This window comes from Anticarsia gemmatalis, chromosome Z (assembly GCF_050436995.1).
Source record: "Anticarsia gemmatalis isolate Benzon Research Colony breed Stoneville strain chromosome Z, ilAntGemm2 primary, whole genome shotgun sequence".
Lineage (NCBI taxonomy): Eukaryota > Metazoa > Arthropoda > Insecta > Lepidoptera > Erebidae > Anticarsia > Anticarsia gemmatalis.
In genome coordinates this window covers 12,228,201-12,241,945 of record NC_134776.1, presented here as the reverse complement: position 1 = coordinate 12,241,945, position 13,745 = coordinate 12,228,201, and the positions used below count along the sequence as shown (strand labels likewise).

The 13,745-nt window shown below is 34.9% G+C and overlaps 1 non-coding gene across 1 annotated transcript; it reads left to right on the top strand.

Annotated features, from left to right (window-relative positions):
* The first annotated feature begins 13,672 nt into the window (after positions 1–13,672).
* TRNAE-UUC (transfer RNA glutamic acid (anticodon UUC)) lies at positions 13,673–13,745 on the top strand. The gene has a single exon. It is a non-coding gene; the product is annotated as a tRNA-Glu (tRNA).

Below are 13,745 nucleotides of genomic sequence, written 5' to 3'. Positions count from 1 at the left end.
CCTCGACATTACAATTGTACATTGAAAACTATAACAGTTACCGCAGACATGTTCTCGCGTTTATATGTTAAAATACGTCCCACACAGCAATAGTTTTCTATGTAAGCGTAGATCTGAACACTCCTACCTTGAAGCCGCCGGCTGACGGGTGGTAAGCGGACCAGTCACTGTATTTATTACCATTGTTTAGCGAAAAGAGCATCCCCTATCATTCATTATCACGGGGCTCGCCATTTATTCACCCGATTTCTTTGCTCTACGAAAAGTTATAGTCGGGGTTTGAGATATAACTTTTGTTAAGGGGTATTGTTGATATTACTGGGACATTGGAAGATTAAATGAAGAAATTAATCCTTTTTCCGAATAGTGATAATGGCATTGAACGATAAGAATACAGCATATTATAGTAACGTAAACAAAAAGTTGTAATAAGTGATGTACATTAAAAGCCAGAGTTTGAACTTTTTTTAACCCGTTGCTATTCCACTGCTGCGCAAGGATGTCCTTCCAGAGGTGAGAGGGGTTGGTTCTTGAGTTCACCACAGTACGGGTCTAGTTTAAACTTAAGATCTTTATTTTCTGCCTTATTGTACCAATTACGTACCGAACACGCCCGATGTTCAGTAGAATTGACACGTGAAAGTACTCCTTCTAGTACGAGTAGGTATTGCAGAATTCAAAAAAAAATATTCACGCCATGATTAATTTTTTGACAACGCTCGCCTGATATTGCATTTACATTTAAAACTGTCGAGCAACTAACCTTGAAATAAAATTCACTTTCGCTACGTCTGTCCCTCGTTTTCATTGAACTGCAATTCCCAGAAATAGATAAACCTTCTGGCACTGAACTTGTTCCATATTGGACTTATTCATTGACTGTCTGTCGATGTGGTCTGTAAATATCCGTCTAGGTTAGGGGCTAAAGAAGGCTCAGTATGCACTTGAAAGTTTTCTATTTGGGTCTTGACCTTCCACTTGGGCGCATATTCGTTTTAGGCATTCAACTTGAACCAGATCTGAATCGGTTGCATCTATTTTTGAGAGTGAACTTTGAACATTTTAGGCTGTTTACATTGATCGAATCTTATTGCACCCTGCACCTTTAAGAACTCAAATCGGACATAATCTTTGTAATTTATAAAACTTCAACACGTTAAGTCTTTATATTTCAAACTATCCCCATGATTTGAAACTAATCTGTGCCTTTCAGGGAATATTTTGAATGACATTTAAAATTTATTAACGCCGTATAGTGGATACCAAGCCCTAAGCTAAATATTGTAATTGATAGCAATCTAATGAACCTAAGACACAAAGACGACTAAACAAACACTCAGTAAGCTTAAAGTCTAACGCCAACTAGAGCTTATCTATCTATTCCTTTTGACGTTTTTTCAATGAATTCTTTTCACGAGTATCAAGGGGATTTGAATATAAAAACATAAAGCCGCCCACGAATATTTCTCGCGCTAGATATCTTCCGTTAATGAACGATAATTGTTTTTGTTTCTTGTTTTTAAAAAAAACAACTCCCGCACTAATTATTGCTCTTGTGTCGCGGGGACTTTTACAAACATACAAACAACGGACACAAAGCACAACCAGACTCGAAACAAGTATTTGTGGATCGCACAAATAATTGTTCCGTGTGGGAATCGAACCCACGACCTCCCAACACAGTAGTATCGGCGTGGCGACCTAAACCACTGCGCCACGGAGGCAGTCATAATGTAGCTTCTCAAGAAAGTTTAAGTTATAACATACGGTCAGTATTGATTCAAATATAACACAGATTTTAGAACAAAATATAATATTTATAATACGCACCTTTTATCGAGATAATACGATTTACTAAAATTCATTAAGTAAAAGTAATTTACAATATTTTCCATAATATTGATTAAAACTCAATACAGTAACAATACCTATACTTAGAAAATTATACGGAGTAAGTATTGTCTACGTTGTTATGGAACTAATTCCGTAGCGTATAAAATATATCCTGGTTACTATAAATTGTATAAGTATGGCAGTGGATTCAGTCAGACAAAATTATACAACTCGGCTAAATGTTCATATTTCACACAGTCTGTTCTCGTTATGTATTTGGTCACTGTGAAATCAGATACGACCCACATGTCGGCTTTGCATGACTATCACAAAAGCTCATTCTTTGGTGACGTTCTCTCTTAACTATTCATGGCTCGTTAGCTAGGGAAATTAACATACTTATGTATGTATAATCCTCTTACTATTATTAGCAAGCCTTAGGTATATACAAGTTATAAGGTAATTAATATTCACTCGCTATCCCGTATCTATTAGAAAATATTTGCGGGTATAAATATGGTAATGGGTTGGTCCCGTTCATTGGTTATACAAGAAAAGTTAGGGTTCAGAAGGGTGATCACTTTTGTTCTTGTTTATGTTGAGTTACCCTTATAAGTCGGTCAAAGCTAATGATATTATATTAGCTCTTGTAGCGAACTCTAATTCAATAAAGCTCGGTTAAAGACCTTAAGAAAACTCTTTAAATAAAGATAGGCAGCTGTACTAAATCGATAACATATTTTATTTAGTGATTAGTTAAGAGCACTCTTCAAATTCTCTTCTTTCCACGTAATCTTGCTAAAATTCCATGAAGAAAGATTGTTTGTTCTAGAACAAAATAATTGTAATATCAGATTTTCAAACGTGTACGTGTGTAGTTTCCTGTTATCCATAATGGGCAAAATAATATATACCCCTCAAAACAATTAACGTAGAAATATTTCAATTGAACGAAAATGCCAAGAACATGTCCTTGACTTTACAGTTTTAAAGACTTTTTACGACACATGACTGTGTTCTTTAAACGACATAATAGAAATATTTGTCACATGCAAAACACATTGAACAATCTAAACATAAAGAATACGGGCTTACATTGTGCTGTTTCCTAGCGGTCTGCTATAAAACCTTAACATATTATATCGAGTATTTCATCCCATTAACGTAATCGATTTATTCTGCTTTTATTGCCTTTCAGGCTATTTATTTGTAAATAGAGAGTTTTATTTTTTCTCACTATCGCTTTTATCTATACTATACTAATATTATAAAGCTGAAGAGTTTGTTTGTTTGTTTGTTTGTTTGAACGCGTTAATCTCAGGAACTACTGGTCCGATTTGAAAAATTCTTTCAGTGTTAGATAGTCCATTTATTGAGGAAGGTTATAGGCTATATATCATCACGCTACTACCAATAGGAGCAGAGAACCAGTGAAAAATGTTACAAAAACGGGGAAAATTTTGACCCATTCTCTCTTATGTGACGCAAGCGAAGTTGCGCGGGTCAGCTAGTTGTTACTAAAGCATTTGTTTGGATAATTGAAGGCTAAAACTTTATAAGATTTACTGTACATTAACCTTAATGAAGGAAAACGTTATGATGTCCTAAATATTGCTTGTCTAAGTTTTATAATATTCTTTTCTTTAAGGGTTACAATGTCTCCTGAATTAAGGACTAGAGAAGAAAATAACTCAATTTTTTATCTCGGATTAAATCAGAAGAGAAGTCACTTGTCCGGCAGTGTCCGACCAAACAATTTTAACCGGAGCATAGCTGGTACTATGGAAATCAGACAATTATGAACATTAACATAAAACTAGCTTCTGCGCGCAACTTGGTCGTCGTGGAGAGATTTTAGGAGAGGCACAAATACATATTTTGAAATACGTTAATTTATTTCACTGGTCAGATTTAAAACTATATACCTACTTATGTATATATAAAACTCATCTCGCACACGTTTGCATGTTTTTAAGTTTCTCATTTAGTAAATATATTTCAAATGTGAATTACAGTAAAATAAATACCAGTGCAGCAGTGATGACGCAAAGCCTGAATGGAAACTACAACTGCAAAATGAAAAGGAAAATGCTCCCGCAATCAGCGGTGCGTCAAAGACAAAAGATCCCAGAGTCATTTATCAAACGGGAGGGTTAAAAGTTTGAAAATAGTTTCTCGAAGTACATTTGTAAAATAGGTTTGATATATTATGTACTTAATCACTAAAATCACAAACTAACTAGGGATTGTGATTTTAGTGATTGAGTTGTACACAAATGTCTTAGTGGCAGCAAAAACGGTGTTAGATTTGTATCAGAAAAAAAAACAGTTTTCAGGTAGCCTGGCAATAAAAGGTGTATGTAAAATACAACCAAGTTTTGCCTATAACAGGGGGCGAGCCTATTGCCATATACCGGGAATTTTACCAAACTCCGGGCTACTATTGGGAAATAATGTTGCTAAAATATTATACTACTGCCATTTTTATACAATTAAACCATATTGTGTAGCTAAAAATCAGCTTCGAAAAGATTCTTTTCGAAGCTGTGATTTTTAGTGTATTTCGCAGAATCAAGTGATAGCGATAGTGATGAGTATTCTATTTTCTATGATAAAACCCGTAAAAACACTAGTTTTACTATGGTTAAGTCAAAGACAGTAAATGATTTTCTAATGAAGATAGCTTGGACATTAACACTTACATTATGAATAACGAAAAAGCCACACAACATCAACAACAAGAATCTATTTTACCATTTTTAAACTCTGATGACAATATTGTATGCAATAAGTATATAAAAATTTGTGAATCCATTGAGCAGTCAGACAAAATCTCTGTAATTTCAGACAATAACGCTAAAATTACGCGTCGGAAAAAAAGTGATCCCAGTAATTGAAAAAAAACATAGCTAAAGCTAATAAGCGAAACGATCTACCCTTCTTAGGTATAAAGAACCAATGTATGCCTGCAAAGAGATCTAAACCCGTAAAATGCTAGATCAGATGTCGCTATCAGTGCCAAATTATTTTTTCAGAAGACGAAAGATCTAAAATATGTGATGCCTATTGAAAAATTTGCGATTACAATGTTCAGGAACAATTTTTACATCAACATATTATGGCTCAGCCGGTAAAAACGATGAAAGCTGGTATTTCCTAAGAAAAGAAAGGTTTTGTAGTTATGCATATTACTTTAATAAAATGGATACTAAAACACGGGTCTGCAAAGATTTTTTCCTGAAAACTTTATGTATATCAAATGGACCAGTAAATTGGAAATTATACTGGGAGTGATGGACGTGGTTCTCGATGCCCGAAAAACAAGACTAGCCCGGAATCGAAACAAAAGATTATTAATCATATTAACTCTTTTCCTAGGCTCAAATCCCATTACTGCAGGAAGAAATCCAAGAGACAATATCTGGATAGTAAGCTTACAATTGCTAAGATGTACAATTTATATAAGGAAGAACTTATAACATCCAATGAGAAGCCATGTTCGTTTTATGTTTACAAAACTATCTTGGGACTAAATTTAATTTGTCATTTTTCAAACCGAAATAGGATTTATGCATACTCTGTACTCGTTATGACACCGCTGGGAGTCCTTCCCATCTAAAAGAAGAATATGATCTACATATCGCAAAGAAGGATGAAGCACAAGCAGCGAAAGAGTTGGACAAGCAACGATCTATCATTGATGACAGTTAAGGCCTATTTAGACGAAGAGAGTTTCTCGTCTCGAAGATACGACTATCGAAGGAATATAAAACATTTTTTTCGTCTAAACATTTGCTCTCCTCGCTCATTGCTTTGGGCGACAATTGCCTTGCAATGGAATATTGTTACGTCCGTATAATCGTAGGCGAGATTTGAATTCTTGCCTGTATGTAAACATTTTGATAAGATTGTGTTATGGCGATTATTGCTTGTGATAGTAGCGTATAGTTTCTCGCACAGAACCGTACGAGAAACTCTCCCCGTCTAAATGGGCCTTTACTTAGTCGTAACAGCTGACATGCAGTCTACTCTACATATTCCAGTCAATAGTGTCGGGATATTATACTACACTAGGAAGTTAAACGTACAGAATTACACGATCCACACATCGAAACCACCCCATGAAGCATTTTGTATAACTTGGAATTAAATTTACGGGAAAAGGGGCAGTATAGAAATTGGCAGTGCCATGAATTGGTGGATTGGCCAGTTACCAGTTAATATCAAGGAAGTAACGATGTATAGTGACACATGCGCTGGTCAAAATCGTAATCAGTACATTGCGGCATTTCTGGTGCATTTAATTCAAAAACCAATACTTGGAAAGCGGTCACACTCATATGGAAGTAGACTCCATGCATAGCGCGATAGAACGAGAACAGAGACATGCTTCCGTTTATTCAATGATTGACTGGAAGCTTATCATGGAACGTGCACGTTTTAAAAGAATTAGAGCTTCAGCACCACCATATGTGATTAAAGAATTATAATACAGTGATATGATTGAAGTAAAGGCATTTAATGAAAAATTCATAAGAAATTCGTCTAAATGATGTCGAAATGAAACTCATTTCATAAGCACAGATAAGGAGGGAAACAAAATTAAATGGCTCAAAATGAAACGTTTACGATTGGAAAGAAACTCTCCGGGTATTGTAAAGTTCAGATATTCCCACAATGGTCCCTATCTTGAGTTTGATGTGTTTGGATGTCCGCCTAAAACCACACCTGTTACTTTAAAAAGAAAGAGACAGGACGTAAGTACAGGTTGTATTGACAGTCACGCTATTGATAATGTTAAGGTAGCTTTAATTCAATACCAGATACCAAGAGCATACTTATCTCCTCTCCCGATTTCGGAGGCAAAGAAGAAGGACCTTATTGGTGTATGCAGCAAAGGCATAATACCACAAGAGCTTCATCCGTGGTATGCAGCTTCACCGACAGATAAGGACATAGTCGATAGAATTTTAGAGCGTGATGTCACAGATGACAATTTTTTTTTATTTATGTTTTGTTTTTTAACTAACGACAAGTAGGTACTTTGTATTGTTTCTATGTTTTAAGCAAAACTACGTGTGTCTTTTGTTTTATATTTTAATTAAAACTTAATATCAAAAATAAATATTGATTTATTACGAATTAATATGGTTTGTTTCATTAAATATCTGAACATAACAGGTAACTGATATTATAAAATACAGTGTTATACATCTAACAGAACTGTGTTACTATAACTAACTCTAGTTAGTATGTAACAAATGCAATTTATACTACATAAAATTCATTTAATTTATCATTAACACTAGGTAGTTTCTATTCAACGCATTTCATACTGAGTTAAAAATCACTAACTCAGATCAAAAATTAACTAACTCGAAATTATGTTACATATTTGAAAAATAAAATTAACTAATTTATTTATTTTGATATTCCCATGTGTTCAGGCAATATTTTCTTAATGTAATCAATATTAAATAAACTTTGTCATAATTTCCTTCATTATTTTAAGACTATAAACGTAAAGATAGGTTACTGCAAACGTAAGTTATTGATTTTTATATTTTTAAAAACTTTGAACAGCTATATCTCAAAACAAGGTTTTTCGAGTTAGTGACTTTTCGCTCTACGGCGACGAATATCAATCGGCAATTTTTTTTTAACTTTCAAAGGTAAATTTTAGATTTCGCCCTCAAAATGTTTTTGAGCCTTAAAGGGTAAAGAAAAGTTAAATTTGATCGCGGCCAGTTTCTCGTAATGAGGCGAAGCGTGGTCTTATTTCTATAGCAGTGAGCAATGGAAATTTAATTGGAGCGTGGCCACGTAGTGACAATAAACGATTAATTACTTCGGACAGCATTGTTTTTGCAAGGACGTTCAAAATGTTATTTATATTGCTTTGTATCAAAGATTATTCATGAGTGCTAAAATAAATAAATCATGCTGGAATCCTACCTTAGCTGCCTTAAAGTTACTATAAGTAAGTACATGTGCACAGCTATATTAAGCAAGATTTTTTATTTATGCTAAGAAGGAAAGAACACAGACTATACTCGGATCATTTCAAACTAACAAATTATGACGTAGTTCGCACGTTTGTAACGGCCTGCGTATAGTTGCAAATGATAGGTTTATAAAAAAGTTTGCAGTAGGCTAACCGACTAGTAACGTCCATCACGTCATTTCACGGACACAAAGCATATCATTCATCTCCAATGTGCTATCAACAAAGAAGTTATCAACACAGACACCGAGTTTTGAGTTTGCCACGCATGAAGTTGACGAAATAAGACGCGTATCTAAGCTACTTTTGTATTTAGGCTTGTTACCTACAACTTATTTTATCATGCGCTCCACTTAAACAAAGTCAGTCTTTTTCTTGTTTCTAGGAATCTTACTAAAAAAACATCAACTGGATGTGTTCAACTTGCCATCACTGTTTAGGTCTCCCCCAGTGCCAAGAGTTTCTATCGTCGTATCCACTTGAAGTTAGTATAGATAAGTTTTTGTTGTCACGATTTATCTAAATGTTTAGAAAAACAACAGTAAGCCTGAAAGTCGTATTCTCTCGACTAACAAAAAGGTTACTTTTCAAATGTTAGCATTCCCGTAATTTATACGAAAGGATTGTTATGTCTTGAAACTGAGATCCTTTAGGTTATCTTAAAAAATCAATACTTCGCTATGTTATATTCACGCTTAGATTGAAAACTTGGAGTGAGCAAGTGAGCAGGCTATTTTTAAAGTGAAATACTTCAATTTAAAGGCTACTTTTTTATATGACACTGAGGGTTTTACACGTAACATTATAAAAAAGTGCATCTAAGTTGCCTTCGATTTCCCATATAAACTACCCATAATTTTATAGAAATTTGATGCATATATACAATTTCAAAATTGGTTTTGTTCGAAAATTATCCTTGTTTCGTCTTTAAAGTTCGGTTTTTTTTTAAATATATAAGACTGAGACTGTGAAGCTGCAGTTAAATACATACATAGGTACGTTACAATAGAAATAAAATATTTAAACAAAAACTAGCAACCTGTATTTTATTTTACTTAAGGTACCTCATGTGCCCACAATAGAAGGCAACAAAAACAGCGCTACTGTTTTGTCCGTGAAACAATTCGTACAGAAATTCGTGAAAGAAGAGAAAAAACTACACCTAAACTAGGACTAACTTCAAACTAGCACAAAAGTAACGTAAAAGAAACAGAATGAAAAGTTTTTATTGTATCAAGTATATTCTGCCACTACTAATTGTGTAACATTATTCGAAATCTTTTTGCCTGTTTTTTCACTTAGATATAAGTATTATACATATAGCTGCGTAAGGCTCCAACTCGCAGTAGACCAGCGTGGTGGACTCGAGGCCTTTCACTCTCTCTTGTTCGCAAGTAGACCCATGTTTAGAAGTAGGAACGCAATGGGTTAAAAAAGTACAAGTGCTATGTAAAATGGTTTAGGGGTTGATTAAAAAAAATATCTAGGTATGCTCTGCATATGCATACGCAATTTTTTAAGCACAATAGGTTCAATGGTTTATCCAGAAAAAAGTAACAGCTAAAGACACAATTATGGAGTACAATATATAGTATTTTCTCCGTGGATTACTGTTTTATCCCAAGACGTAGGCAGAGCTACGTCAGCCGTTAGTCAGCATTTCTATGCACCGTGAAGAACTTCCAATACAATGTTATCGAGTTCCTATTATCTAAATGTCAAACACTTCAGTGCTATTGAGTTTCTGACGTTTAAATGTCAAACAGTCATTAGTACTAGACATTTCGACGTACCGCACTAACAGAGGCGCGATTTCCTGCTACTATTGACTTTGGACAACCGACTAAACATCGATATATTTTGTATGAAAAACTGATTCACGCCTCTAGCGGGTGCCGTAAGAACTAACTTTGACGAACAATTTAAATGCATAACTCTCGATAGTTACTTTGACATACACTAGATGTTAAGTGGAATTTCCCATTTTTAACTGTTTAAGGGAATTCAACAAGTCAACATATTGAAATAGTTATGTGAAACCTAACCTGAAAATATTAATAACTGATCGCGAAGTCACGAACGGTCAGTCAGGTAAAGTATCAGATACCCTATCTGCTAGACAAAGTGATACCAAGTACATCAAAACTACAATTAAAATTCCATATGACATAAATAGTGAAACGGCTGTTACGTCTCAAAGCTACCAAGCAGTTGTTGCCTCTATACTAAATGATCCTTTAATTTTGTTGACAGGCCATTAATTATAACAAAGAGTCTTTTCAGACATTGCAGATTTAAGTGAAGTTGAGCATTAGATTAAGATAAATCTTTCAAAACTACTAACTTCATACTTATTGCACTTTACAGCTGTCTCAAGTCGGAGCACAGAATTAATTAATAAAGAGTGCTTCAAGGATTTAAATGAAATCTTACTGAATGTCAGATTATATTTTATAACCTACAGTTCGATTTTATTTGATGTTAAAAAACAAGTTAGTGACTGCGTCAAAGCTTTCAAAATGTCGGTAAAACTAGCCGTTTAAGGAGAAAGCTTCAGAAAATGTAAAAAAAAATCAAACGAAAACATTCTACCTGATAAGATACCCAATACCAATATCATATAATCGTATCCAAAAGTGGTGAAACTGAGGCTTATCCTGTTATATTTTACGTTAAGGCACCAAATCTCTCAATTTTAAATGCCAATACTTAAAAATAATCCATGACACTAACCCTTAGTATCAAATCATTGCGATTGAAGATACATTACAAATAGAATCGTTTGTCATTTTCAAGGTGTATTATGATCGATTCCACGACTGTTTTATTAAAAGCTATTGATTCCACCAACAAGGTAAACGTATCTCTTAAACATAAACAGTGAGTTGTTGCTTAACCCTTCCTCAGTTATTATTAAATAGCCAAAGCGAGGAATCAATAACTTGGTGCTTATTCACGATTCGGATCGTTATACGAGTCACCTTGATTTTATAATAGCCCCCTACTTATAACGTCAACATGTAAATGCATGGGGAATAAGTCGGTCATAGCTAGTGGCCTTCTCTGATTCATAACAGAAATAAAATTATAAAATTGTTAGGGACGTATATAAAAAGGTATTTGTAAATAAAATGACCACTTAAAAATTGTTTTGCAAGATAAGCAGTGTCACTTAACTAAAGTTAACCACTGGGCACGAACAAACTGAGAAAATAGGGATTTATTTTAATTTTTTAATTTTCAGGATATTGTATTTTAGTTTTATATCGCCTTTTCTATGCATCGATTTTTGGTCATCATTCACCATCTTGATGATGGCCATTGAAAGATTTATTTCAGCTCCATTTTGCCAAGTGTTTTTTCTGCTCCGTGCAACAGGAAGCAAACGTATTGGCTTTTATCGAACACATTACCAGACTCCGAGCTACGACTGACAATTTCCTAAAAGAAAAACCCAATAAAAGCGTGCTTGACTCGGCAATCGAAAGAGCCGTGTTGATCGTCCCCAATTCGTACATTCATACTGTAGTATTATGCCAGCAATGTTTGTCATTGTGTACCTACGAACATAATAACTGGTAAATAAACATGGCTTAATATAATTAAGCATAAATCAATATGACTACAAACAATACAGCTATTAAATACACGAGTAGACGTGGAGTGAGATACAAATGTACATTGAATGCTAACAAATAAATGTTTAACTTGGCTCGAAGGCGAGGCGCTTTTAATCCAATTTCCTTAGAGACGTCTCCAAGCGCCTTTCTGATTTGCGACGATTTGACGTTTGTATGTGAATAGCTTCTCTTTACAAGGCTGATTTTTTAACGTCTTCAAAAAGAGAAGAGAGTATTTTTTCTTTTTACCGATGAAAGTGAGACCAGTGATACCGAGTTGGGATTTATTCACGGTCATTTGAAAAACAACTGTTCTGTTTTGAATTCAAGTAGCGCGACATTTCTAGGGTTCCCAAAGGGTAAAAACGGGACCCTATTACTGAGACTTTACTGTCTGTCTGCCTGACACGAGGCTGTATCTAATAAACCGTGACAGTTAGACATTTGAGATTTTCACTAATGATGTATTATGTTGCCGCTATAATAACAAATTAAAACATAATGTAATAAAAAATACACTACTTCGACTGACTGTCTCTATAATATTTTTTTTTGGAAACCTGATCAGCGCCTCCAGTACGTGCTGTTAGGACTAATTTTAACATTCTAAATGTCAAACTCTCGATTCTTGATAGTACCTACTGCACAAAATTGCGCCTTAGATCAAATGTTGCTAAAGAATTAGAAATTTTTTGTCGGTATCTTTGAAGGAGTACACCAAAAGCAACTTACTCATCAGATAGATCTTCATGAACGTTTTAAAGGAGGCAAAACGAACAAAGAATGCTGTATTAGTAATGATAAGTATTAAAACAGTTTTTTTTACAATCTTTTAATATTGATAGGTGATTTTTTACAATGTTTAAATAATGATGATAATATATAAACTACATACTAACCAAGCTTATCTTTTCTTGAAAGTAGTCCAAGCGAATGTTAAAGTTGTCATAAGTTTGAAACAGGAACAATTTAAAACAAATGGCTAGTACGTGTGATAAACTTTGATGTGCTAGCATATTGTTATAACTTTTACAATATGTTACTATCTGCATAAAGATCAGTAGCGCAATTCTCTACAGTTGGTACTATCACGTATCGAGACTGACATTTAAAATGGACTACAAAACTAGTTTCCGAGGCGGCCGCCAGAGGCGCTGATTTTCATGCAAGCTAAGTCGACAGTTGCAAGCGTTGAGATAAGCATTTACAGCGATTCGTGGCATAAGCTTAAAGCCCGTTCAAAAGACACGTTGATCGCGCGTTTCGATAACGTGCATTTACAACTATAAACAATTTAAAGCTACCGCTCGTTTGCATATGTACGGCTTGAAGAAAATTATTGTGGTTGTAGGGGTGGGTTTTATATGATTTCTAGCAAATGGCCAAACGTCAGCGCAGCGGAAACTGGAAAATGGTTTTATGTTGCACAAATTTCATTTTAACATACACATTTACACATAATTCACACTAACTTGTTCATGTATTTTCTTTCTTCTGCGTCCACGGGGAAAAAAAGTTCCACTGCAGAGCTGTTCAATAAACTGTTTTTATTGAACAGCTCTGCAGTGGGTGGATACACAAATATGTACTATAGATACACATTTACACAATGTCACACACTAATTCCCTATTAAACTGAAATTACGACTTTCCATATTTTTCGTCGGGCATACGCACACTCGCGAGAGTGTCGCACTCATAGGGAAAGTTTAAAGGCGTCTGGGGGACGAATGGCCCTTCGGATTGGTCTGTCCGCATACAAAGGGTCTTAAAATTGTACCTAAAATAACATATAAAATTAACGCTTGTAACTTTATCGTAGTTTACCTAATTTTTTGAAACATTTAAGACGTCTGGCAGATGTAATGGCCCACGGAAAGTGTCTGGCAATAGTCAATTTTAATTCTACATAATATCATTAAAAACATATCTGAAAACCAACTTTGCTACTATAACGTAGGTAGGGTCATTTTTTACGCACCTTCACTCCGCGCTACCTCAGAAACGGCCCCGCTTTCAAGGTAGTGGATGTGCATACCTCTTAACAGACCCTTTATACTAACAATCCTCAAAATTTCAGCTTTGCTAAAATGACGTAGGTCTGGCAGCTCTGGGATCTTGGACTATTACATAAAGTCCATAAAGCTCCGACAACAGCGTTGCAGCGGATCGATAACGGACGAATGCTAACAAGTAATTCGATGTTCCTAGTACAGTTTCCGTAGTGTAGTGGATATCACATCTGCCTTTCAGGCGGAAGGACCCCGGTTCGATCCCGGGCGGAAACA